The sequence below is a fragment of the Heptranchias perlo genome, chromosome 30 (genome assembly GCF_035084215.1).
Source record: "Heptranchias perlo isolate sHepPer1 chromosome 30, sHepPer1.hap1, whole genome shotgun sequence".
NCBI classification, from domain to species: domain Eukaryota; kingdom Metazoa; phylum Chordata; class Chondrichthyes; order Hexanchiformes; family Hexanchidae; genus Heptranchias; species Heptranchias perlo.
The window spans coordinates 2,630,601-2,639,620 of NC_090354.1; positions in this window are offsets into that span (position 1 = coordinate 2,630,601).

The window sequence follows — 9,020 nt, forward strand, 5'->3', positions numbered from 1 at the left end:
TTTACTGCATCTTAAACATATGTCAAGTCCTGCGTGCATACCTCCCTGTGTACACACACCGAGTACAATGCTGGTTATTCACCGGTGCCTAGCACTGTAACACTCGGATGTTGATGTCTCTTTTTATACAGGATGCAGTCGCTAGGATTCCAGTGATCTGTGATGGTGAGTATGTGATACCTTGGTACCATGTCCACCAAACTGTGAACACAGCCAGCAAACTTGGCTTGTGTCCAGAGAGAGCATTGTGAGCTGTGTAACACTAGGGTGCAGCACTAGTGACCCAAGTCTGGGGGTGGGAGTAGTTTGAAGGGATGGTTTAACAGTCACATAGAATCATACACATTACAGTGTAATGACTTGAGCGTGATTTTCTCCCCCCCCCCCCCCCCCCCCCTTTAATTATTGGTAATGATGTGCCAAATAAACCTCCTGCCAGCATTGTATGTTCAACATGTACAGGATTAAAGTAATAATTGATTCACATCTGATGCTGTATGGTACATGTCCCTGAAACAGTACATTGCACTCCCCAGAAGCAGAGGATACAGTAATTGGGAGCGGGAAAAGTTGGTTTGGTGATGGGGGGAGCCAACTGTGTATCTGCCTCTCGTGATCTGCTATACCTGTGTAAATGGTATACATCTCCTGTACGTATCCCCTCCTGCCCGATGTATATACAGCACGCACGAGTGATCATGTTCATGGAGCATGAGACAGCCGAAAGCACAATCTCAGCTGGCAATCCCTGCTGTTATCGGGCAGCTTCCTATCCGAGTGTTCAGGTACAGCCCTGGAATTGGAAGTGATTGTTACTGCTGATTCGATGTACGTGCTGACAGTCTTGGATTGTCTGTGTTGTTCGATTGTTCCCCCCCCCTCTGAGAGCACCCTGTTTCATTTTCTCATTTCACCAACTTGAGCTTCATCATCGCTGGGTCAAAATCCAGGAACCCCCTCCCTAACAGCTGTGGGAGCACCTTCACCCCACGACTGCAGCGGTTCAAGAAGAAGGCCCATCATCACCTTCTCAAGGGGCAATTAGGAATAGGCAATAAATGCCGGCCTTGCCAGCGACGCCCACATCTGGAGAACTAATTTTTAAAAAATACCCAAAGAGTGGTAAGAATTTGGAATGCGCAACCACAAGCAGTAGTTGAGGCAAATAGTTTAGATGCATTTAAGGGGAAGCTAAATAAGCACTTGGGGGAGAAAGGAGTAGAAGGATATCCTGGTAGGGTTAGTGACTAAGGTGACATTAGGAAAAAAAAGTAACAAGTTAAAATTAAAGGCGCTGTCTCTGAATGCACGAGACATTCATAACAAGACAAAATAGAGATAAATAGGTTTGATTTAGCTATTACTGAGACGTGGTTGCAGGGTGACCACGGTTGGGAAATAAATATTCCAGGGTAGTTGGCTTTAAGAAAAGACAGACAAAATGGAAAAGGAGGTGAGGGGAGCCCTGATGATAAAGGATAATATAAGGACAGTAGTGAAAAAGGACCTTAGCTCAGAAAATCAGGATGTAGAATCAGTATGGGTGGAGCTAAGAAATTACAAGGGGCAGAAAACACTGGTGGGAGTGGTTTACAGGTCCCCTAACAGTAGTCATAATGTTGGACAGAGTATAAATCAGGAAATTAGAGGAGCATGCAACAAGGGTAATGCAATAATCATGGGGGACTTTAATCTTTGTATAGACTGGGCAAACCACATTGGCAAAAGTAGTTTGGAGGGCGAGTTCATGGAATGTATCTGAGAGAGTTTCCTAGAACAATATGTCAAGCAGCCAACTAGGGAACAGGCTGTTTTAGATCTAGTATTGGGAAATGAGACAGGATTACCGAGTAATCTTGTAATAAAGGATCCTCTGGGGAAGTGTGATCATAATATGATAGAATTTCATATTGAGTTTGAGAGTTAAGCCTGAAACTAGGGTCTTAAATTTAAATAAGGCCAATTATGTAGGTATGAGGGGCCAGTCGGCTAAGGTAGATTGGGAAATTAGATTTAAAAGATATGACTAGATAAGCAGTAGCAAACATTTAAAGAAATAATTCACAATTCCCAGCAAATATACATTCCCTTGAGGAATAAAAACTCCACAGGAAGAGTGATCCAACCGTGGCTAACTAGAGAAGTTAAGGATAGTGTTAGATTAAAAGATGAGGCTTATAATGTTGCCAAAAAGAGTAGTAAGCCTGAGGATTGGGAGGGTTTTAGAAACCAGCAAAAGATGACCAAGAAATTGATAAAGAGGGAGAAAATTGAATGAGAGTGAACTAGCAAGAAACATTGTAGGAGCTTCTTCAAGCATATACGAAGGAAGAGAATAGTGAAAGTAAACGTGGGTCCTTTAGAGGCTGAGACAGGAGAAATTATAATGGGGAATAAGGAAATGGCAGAGACGTTAAACAAATATTTTATATCTGTCTTCACAGTAGAAGACACAAAAAACATATTGGAAATAGTGGGGAACCAAGGGTCTAATGAAAGGGAAGAACTTAAAGTAATTAATATTAGGAAGGAAAAAGTTTTAGAAAAATTAATGGGACTAAAAGCCGTCTAAAACCCCTGGACCTGATGGCCTACATCCGAGGGTTTTAAAAGAAGTGGCTGCAGAGATAATGGATGCATTGGTTTTGATCGTCCAGAATTCCTGAGATTCTAGAACGGTCCCTGTGGATTGGAAGGTAGCAAATGTAACGCCACTATTCAAGAAAGGAAAGAGAGAGAAAACAGGGAACTATAGGCCAGTTAGCTTGACATCAGTAGTAGGGAAAATGCTAGAATCTATTATTAAGGACGTAGTAACAGGGCACATAGAAAATCATAATATGATTAGGCAGAGTCAACATGGTTTTATGAAAGGGAAATCGCATTTGACAAATCTATTAGAGTTTTTGAGGGTGTAACTAGCAGGGTAGATAAGAGGGAACCAGTGGATGTAGTATATTTGGATTTTCAAAAGGCATTCGATAAGATGCCACACGAAAGGTTGTTACACAAGATAAGGGCTCATGGGATGGGGTAATATATTTAGCATGGATTGAGGATTGGTTAACGCACAGAAGCCAGAGAGTAGGAATAAACGGGTCATTTTCAGGTTGGCAGGCTGTAGCTAGTGGGGTGCCGCAAGGATCGGTGCTTGGGCCTCAGCTATTTACAATCTATATTAATGACTTAGATGAAGGGACCGAGTGTAATGTATGCAATTTTGCTGACAATAAAAAGCTAGGTAGGAAAGTAAGCTGTGAGGAAGACACAAAGAGTCTGCAAAGGGATATAGACAGGTTAAATGAGTGGGCAAGAAGGTGGCAGATGGAGTATAATGTGGGGAAATGTGAGGTTATTCACTTTGGTAGGAAAAATAGAAAGAAGGAATATTTTTTAAATGGTGAGAAACTATTAAATGTTGGTGTTCAGAGAGATTTGGGTGTCCTTGTACACGAAACACAGAAAGTTAACATGCAGGTACAGCAAGCAATTAGGAAGGCAAATGGTATGTTGGTCTTTAGTGCAAGGGGGTTGGAATACAAGAGTAAGGAAGTCTTGCTGCAATTGTACAGGGCTTTGTTGAGACCACACCTGGAGTACTGTGTGCAGTTTTAGTCTCCTTACCTAAGGAAGGATATGCTCGCCTTAGAGGCGGTGCAACAAAGGTTCACTAGATTGATTCCTGGGATGAGAGAGTTGACCGGAAACTATTTCCGCTGGTTGGGGATTCTAGGAGTAGGGGGCACAGTCTAAAAATTAGAGTCAGACCTTTCAGGAGCGAGATTAGAAAACATTTCTACGCACAAAGGGTTGTAGAAGTTTGGAACTCTCTTCCGCAAACAGCAATTGATACTAGCTCAATTGCTAAATTTAAATCTGAGATAGATAGCTTTTTGGCAACCAAAGGTATTAAGGGATATGGGCCAAAGGCAGGTATATGGAGTTAGATCACAGATCAGCCATGATCTTATCAAATGGCGGAGCAGGCACGAGGGGCTGAATGGCCTACTCCTGTTCCTATGTTCCTACCTATGAGGAGAAATTGAGTAGAATGGACCTATATTCTGTGGAGTTTAGAAGAATGAGAGGTGATCTCATTGAAATGAATAAGATTCTGAGAAGGCTTGATAGGGTAGATGCTGAGAGGATGTTTCCCCTGCCTGGGAGAGTCTAGATCTAGGAGACATAGTCTCAGGATAAGGGGTCAGCTATTTCGGACTGAGATGAGGAGGAATTTCTTCACTCAGAGGGTTGTGAATATTTGGAATTCTCTACCCCAGAGGGCTGTGGATGCTCAGTCATTGAGTATATTCAAGACTGAGATCAATAGATTTTTGGACTCTAAGGGAATCAGGGGATATGGGGATCAGGCAGGAAAGTGGAGTTGAGGTTGAAGATCAGCCATGATCTTATTGAATGGCGGAGCAGGCTCGAGGGGCCGTATGGCCTACTCCTGCTCCTATTTCTTATGTTCTTATGAAGTAGGGAGGAGGCTCATGTGGGGCATAAATGCTGGCATAGATCAGTTGGGCCGAATGGCCTGTTTCTGTCCTGTAGTTTCAGTGTAACTCGATTTATTAATGTCAAACTAAAAAGACTCCCTAAAAATGTCTTTTGAAAGTATGTTTAATTGTTAAATCCTCTTCCTTCACTTTATAGTCTAGGTTGTGCACCCTGGAGTCTGGTCCAGCTGGTTGAGGAGCAACAGTGGAGGTCGTTGCAGTTTCTACAATAATCCACGCACTTATATTCCTTTCCCTCTGCCCGTCTGCCATTGGACTGGGAAGGTTTTACACTTTAAGGCAAGTGGACGGCTGCCATTGTGCTAAAACGTTGGGGTAGATTGGGGCAGTAATCTTTCAGAGTGATCGCTTTCCCCCTGGTAGAATCCACCCGAAATCACTGGGTCCCCTGCCAGCTGTTCTTCACAGTAATGGATTGTACCAGTACTGAGGGGACACTGTATCCCATTTACACAGTATGAGCCCATAGTTATTGCCAGTGATCTCAGTGCTGAGTAATAGATCTGAAGTGAGGTTTACCCAAAAACTCTCGAGTCTTTGGTTCAGGAGGTTGTGTATTTACCCGTCACACCAGCATTGCAGCACCTAATCTAGGCTGTACTCGGACTGCTGCATTGTAGGAGGGCCACTCCTTCCGAGGAGATATTAAACAGAGTCTCTTCCTGGTGATTCAGGTAGACGTCAAAGGTTCCACGGTACTATTCGAAGAACGTGGAGTCGTCCTGGGGCCAGCATTCCCCCCTCAACCAACACCACCAAGAAACAGATTAACTGGTCAATCCTCTCACTGCTGTTTGTGGGATCTTGCTGGTACGGGATGGCAACTGTTGTCTTAACTTCAAAAGGTATTTTTTGTGAAGCACTTTGAGATGCTTTTGACGTAAGGTGCCGTCGAAAGACAAGATCACAAAACAGCGATAGTGACCTTTGTGACGTGAAAGATGTGTTTTGCTCCATTTATGTGTTGACACAGACCTGCAAAAAAGTTTCACAAGATAATTACAGATGAGGAAGGCCATTCGGCCCATCTTAATTCATCCATTCAAGCGTCAGCTGTGGCTCTCGCCTCTGAGTCAGAAGGTTGTGGGTTCAAGTCCCACTCCAGAGACTTGAGCCCATAAGCCAGGCCGACACTCCCAGAGCCAGTACTGAGGGAGTGCTGCATTGTCGGAAGTGCCGTCTTTCAGATGAGACGTTAAACCGAGGCCCCGTCTGCCCTCTCAGGTGGATGTAAAAGATCCCACGGCACTATTTGGTTCTCCCTGGTGTTCTGGCCAATATTTACCCCTCAACCAACATCACTAAAACAGATTAACTGGTCATTATCACATTGCTGTTTGTGGGACTTGGCTGCTGCTTTTCCTACATTACAACAATGACTACACTTCAAAGTACTTCATTGGCTGTAGAGTGCTTTGGGACATCCACTGTATAAATGCAAGTTTGGCTTTCTCAGAATGCTACCCTGCTGAATGAGGTTGATACTCTTAATATTTAAATAATTTTCTTTGCTCACCATTGCTGGTGGAGATATTTTATTGAGTCTCATCGGTGACCAGGGCATGTTGGGTGAAATGGCATCAGCAGTTGGATAGCGGAGGAGCTGATTCCTTTTCAGTGGTGATTGACTGGTAGGTCACTGGTTGTGGGTTCTGTCCCCACGGGGTTAGGCTGTTGTGTTTCTGGTTCAACAGATACTTTAACTCACTCGTTGCTAAACGGCTGCCAGGGCAACGAGAGAAGAATTTGAGACTCTAGGAGTTATTCCCACTTCATAATAGAGTCACTGGTGTCAGAATGTATTACGTACGAGCGTCTTGTACCCACTGAGAAAGTTGCAGGGTGCTGCTTCTCCCTATCATAATTAGAGGCTGTATACCTTCGCAAACGTAACATAGACACGTAACAAAGGGCCTGTCAGATCGGGTCGCTGGGCTCCCAACATTCGACACCTTACCGTGTCCTGTAACAATGTAATCTGCCCACTGACAAACCTTCCCCATCTTTTGTTTCTCCGGTTCGCGCCCCACCTCTGTTGAAAGCGCAGACTTGTTGCTTGGGAACGGTTCCCTGGAGGCTGGGACCCCCTCTCTTTCTCCCCCTGCCCCACCCCACCCCACCCCCCACTAGTCTTCATGTGTGGGTGCGGGCAATGAGTGTTGGGGAGCGTTTTGACCTGTGAAACCGAGCTGATTCTGATCTCATCTGATGCACTAGCGCTGTCCAGCAGGGGTCACTGGAGAGCGATCAGCAGCGGGAGCCTCGGTCGATTCCCTTCCCAGCACAAGGGCACTGAGCCCAATTGTAACCCTCCACAACTGCTGTCCTGACTGAGGTCAGAAAGCAGCACAGATCGGGACAGAAACTGGGATTTACTGGTCCCCATAGCTCAGTATTCCAATGGCCAATTAATTTATTTACTGGACAGCTTGGCTCAGTTGGTAGTGGCTCTTGTCTCTGGGTTTAAAGGTTGTGGGTTCAAGTCCCGCTCTAGGACATAGTTACATAATCTCGGCTGATGCTTCAATGCAGCACTGAGGAAGACCTGTATTTTTGGAGGTTCTTTGAATGAAATGTTAACCCAAAGCCCTACCTGAAGCATCGGAGAAACCTACTGATCCTTCCACTCCCCTCAATTCTCAACCTGGGTGTGGGGTAAGGCAGGATAACCAAAGGGGATCCACGAATCCTGAAGCTGTTGAGGATAGGCAGCACCTAAAGGGTTAACACGAGTTATATTTTAGGACATTAACGCTCAAAATGTGGCCTGGGGTCATTTGCAGTTAGGGGTTGCCAACTCTGGTTGGATGTTTCATCACATGACCTCTGCCCCCACACTCCTGCCATTGGCCCATCCTCCAGGTGCACTGCCTTCCCACGGCTAATTGGAAAGGGAACAGGCTCTTTGTTACCCAATTGGATTCACCTTGACTGTCAGTTAAACAGCCCGTTTTCAACAATCTCCAATATTTTTTATAACCAATAAACGAAAGTGTTCGAAGGAAATTAAAAAGAAAACACAATTTTGTTTAATGTCCCGATGATTTTTCTCCTAGATTTTTGCTCACAGAAGTGTCCTGGAGATTAATCTTTAATTCCTGGAAACTCCAGGACAATCCTGGAGGGTTGGCAACCCCTATTTGCAGACCACTTCCCCCCCCCCCCTCAACTTGCGGCCTTCAGTCATTGTGCTGCTCTAGGACCCTAGAGTCATAAATTTACAACATAAAAGACCATTCAGCCCATCATGTCTGGGCCAGTGTGAGCTCCAACTGGAGCTGTCTACTTCTATTCTCATTTCCCTTCCCTTTCCCTGTATCTTTTTCAAATCCTTATCCAATTGCCTTTTAAATGATGTTAGAATCATACAATGATACAGTACAGGAGGAGGCCATTCAGTTCAAAGTTCCTGTGCAGGATCTTTGAAAGAGCTCTCCAATTAGTCCCACTCCCCTGCCTTTTCCCCACAGCCCTACAAATTTTTCCCCTTCAAGTATTTATCCAATTCCCTTTTGAAAGTTATTATTGAATCTGCTTCCACCGCCCTTTCAGGCAGCGCATTCCAGATCATCACAACTCGCTGGGTAAAAATATGTCTCCTCATCTCCCCCTCTGGAAAATTTGTCTGTCACAGGAGCTGGTCAAGTGGCATTAACGCATTTATCATCTCTGCTTTCTTACCCTCTTCTGTCTCCCAATTTCTGTATGTTCCTTTCTCTTTTACAGTCTCTGCCTCCATCGCCCCCTGCGGTAAAGGGTTCCTCGTTCTAATAACCCCCCGGAATGAAAACATTTCTTCCAACCTCCCCTTTCATTCTTCCAGTCATGACCCTCAGTCTGTGCCCCTCGTTACTGATTCACCAAACGGTCTTTCACTATTTACCCTCTCAAATCCTTTCATAATTTTGAAAACCTCTGTCAGATCCCCCTGAACCTTCTCTGTTCCAGTGCAAAAAAAGCCTCAATTATTTTAGCCTTTCATTCCTGGTATAATTCCAATGAATGTTCTCTGGACCCTTTCTGTAATAGAACTGCATGCAATAAGCTCCAACTGTGGTCCAACCAATGACCTGTACAAGTTCAACATCACTTCTTTGCTTTTTGTATACAGTTCCTCTACGTTTAAAATGCAGAATCCCATTTACCTTTTATGGCCTTTTCTACCTGTAAAGATGCCTCTATCCGCTCCTCTAGATCCCTCTGTTCCCCACTGTTAAGACTTACCATTTAGGGTACACATGCACACACACATTCCACCACTAGTCACTGGTTAAACTGTTTTGGACAAGGGTGTTTGACCAGGCACTGAATAGAGCTTCACTTAAAGTTTGTACTCATTGTCAGGTATGTGATCTGGTCTCGTTCACGATGCAGTCAACCTGTCTCTGTGATGCTGTTGTTGGTTGTAAATTGTTTTGTGATTTTTTTCCCCCTCCTGCACTTTCCCCTTTATATTGCACTCTGAAAAAACATTTCAAAGCACTTCACATACAATTA